General features: G+C 43.8%; 1 non-coding gene across 1 annotated transcript in view; it reads left to right on the top strand.

Moving 5' to 3' along the window:
- The first annotated feature begins 2,301 nt into the window (after window positions 1-2,301).
- Window positions 2,302-2,500, top strand: part of LOC146448308 (small subunit ribosomal RNA) — a 1,800-nt gene continuing 1,601 nt past the window's right edge. The window contains exon 1 of the ribosomal RNA XR_014861152.1: window positions 2,302-2,500. This exon is cut by the window's right edge and continues 1,601 nt beyond it. This is a non-coding gene — a ribosomal RNA (small subunit ribosomal RNA).

Consider the following 2,500-nt stretch of genomic DNA (forward strand, 5'->3'; position numbering starts at 1 on the left):
ATGAGAAGGACCTCGACTTCGAAAATTCTGTGGTGTGGGGAGGTCTTTTGACCTACCAAAAAAATTGGTGGTGTGAGGAGGACCTCTGACTTAGAATTAGGGTTTGAAATGGGGTTAGGGTTAGGGTTAGGGTAAGTGTTAGGGTTAGGAAAAAGGTTTAAATGATATTTGGAGAGGTTTTTCGGGTGTTTAGAGGCTATTTATGCTATGTAACGAGTATTTGCTTATATACTTGCTTATATACTTAGGTCAACAATTTATAGCAAAAATGTGTTCCAGCCAAGTTCTTTTAGACGCTCTTTCGAATGGCAACATTCCCGATTGAAAATGGCGACCTACCAAAATCCGCACTTTGCTTCCCCGTCCATATAGAGGTGAGTATTTGACTTTGCTTCCGTCAGAGTCAAGGAAACACATTGAAAATGGAATCAGCATACAAGAAAACCTAGTTTGGGATAGGTTTTGTGCCTTCCGTGGTATTATAACCATAGAACTGCTCCTGAGGGGGGTAGGGTAGGCCCACCAAAAAGTGCACTTCTGGTTAGGTCGCTAATTTCTAAAATAAATGTGTCCCAACCAAGTTTTTTTGGACGCTCTTTCGAATGGCAACATTCCTGATTGAAAATGCCGACCTACCAAAATCCGCACTTTGCTTCCCCGTCCATATAGGGGTGAGTATTTGGCTTTGCTTTCGTCAGAGTCAAGGAAACACATTGAAAATGGAATCAGCATACAAGAAAACCTAGTTTGGGATAGGTTTTGTGCCTTCCGTGGTATTATAACCATAGAACTGCTCCTGAGGGGGGTAGGGTAGGCCCACCAAAAAGTGCACTTCTGGTTAGGTCGCTAATTTCTAAAATAAATGTGTCCCAACCAAGTTTTTTTGGACGCTCTTTCGAATGGCAACATTCCTGATTGAAAATGCCGACCTACCAAAATCCGCACTTTGCTTCCCCGTCCATATAGGGGTGAGTATTTGGCTTTGCCTTTGTCAGACTCAAGTAAAAGCATTTAAAATGGAGTCAGCATACAAGAAAACCTAGATTGGGATAGTTTTTCTGCCTACCGTGGGATCATAACCATAGAACTGCCCCTGAGGGAGGTAGGGTTAGGGTTAGCGTTAGGGTTAACGTTGGGGTTAGGATTGAAGACAGAAGATTGGTGATGTCAGGAGGACCTTCTTAAAACAAACAGAAATACACTTATTAGGGGACTAGGGCCAGTGGACTCAGAAATGTCTTTCGTAGCAGTCTCCTATAAGAGTATTTTTCTCTGATTTAGGTGACTCCTCCTCACACCACCATTTTTCTTAGTCGAAAGACCTCTTCACAGCACGACTTTCCTGATGGATTTCTATGTAACTGCTCGTGCTGAGAGGTGTGTCGAAAGTTGATCATGTTCCCGTAAAATCTGAGGTCTCCACTGTCTAGCGAGGTACTTACAGTGAATATAGTGAATTTTTCAAAAATTGGAGAATTCTGACTTTTGCGATGAATTTTAATGTAATTGGTCGTGCTGAGAGGCGTGTTAAAATTTGAACATGTTCCCGTAAAATCTGAGGTGAGAATTAGTGAGGTACTTACAGTGCGTATAGTGACAAATCTTTAAAAGCGTGAAATTATGGGATGTTGTGGCTTCAATGGGTTTTTAAGATGTCACCAGTCATTTGGCATGACTTACAAACGATTTGGCTGGTTGTGGGTTCGATTTTCAAAATTTCATTTTTTTCGCGTTTTTATTTTCTGTCTACCATATCATGCAGTCTCCTTATTAGCGTTTGGGGGTTATAGTGTGGGCAGGTTGGTCGCAAAGGTTCCGAGAGGAGCTGGCTAGTAAACCCTGTCCCTTATGTTCCACGGCGGCAAGGCGGAGAAATAGAGGGCAGAATTGACTAACGGGCAAGGAAAGTTGGGCTTGTAGCTTTCCTTTCGAAGGAGGGAAAAGATGATGCCCGAAAGCATTGTCACTGTAGTGGCAGGCAGAGTGTAGATGGAAGTTGTGTACGCTAGCCTTTGGCTAATGATAGAGACAAAAGAGCAGGAGGATATTTTCCTTCGCAGAAGCACTTTTCTTGCCTTCCTTCAGCTCGCTTGGCGAGTCTGACAGGTATGCCTGAACTGTGCACGGGTCCAGTTGTGAGAAAGACGTGGCAAACAAGACGGGGTTTCCCTTGACCGAGGGACCGTGTGGTCCGTTTGGCTCATGGGTTCCCCCCGTGGAGGCAAAATCTAAGAAAGCTTGCTCTCCCTCTGCGGAGGGGGGCCGCTTAGCAAGGAACTTCTGTTCCCTGCGGTGGATAGTTACCTGGTTGATCCTGCCAGTAGTCATATGCTTGTCTCAAAGATTAAGCCATGCATGTCTAAGTATAAGCACTTGTACTGTGAAACTGCGAATGGCTCATTAAATCAGTTATCGTTTATTTGATTGTACCATTACTACTTGGATAACCGTAGTAATTCTAGAGCTAATACATGCGAAAAGTCCCGACTTCTGGAAGGGA

The sequence above is a fragment of the Pavona decussata genome, unplaced genomic scaffold (genome assembly GCF_977016875.1).
Source record: "Pavona decussata unplaced genomic scaffold, jaPavDecu1.1 SCAFFOLD_1064, whole genome shotgun sequence".
Taxonomy (NCBI): Eukaryota; Metazoa; Cnidaria; class Anthozoa; order Scleractinia; family Agariciidae; genus Pavona; species Pavona decussata.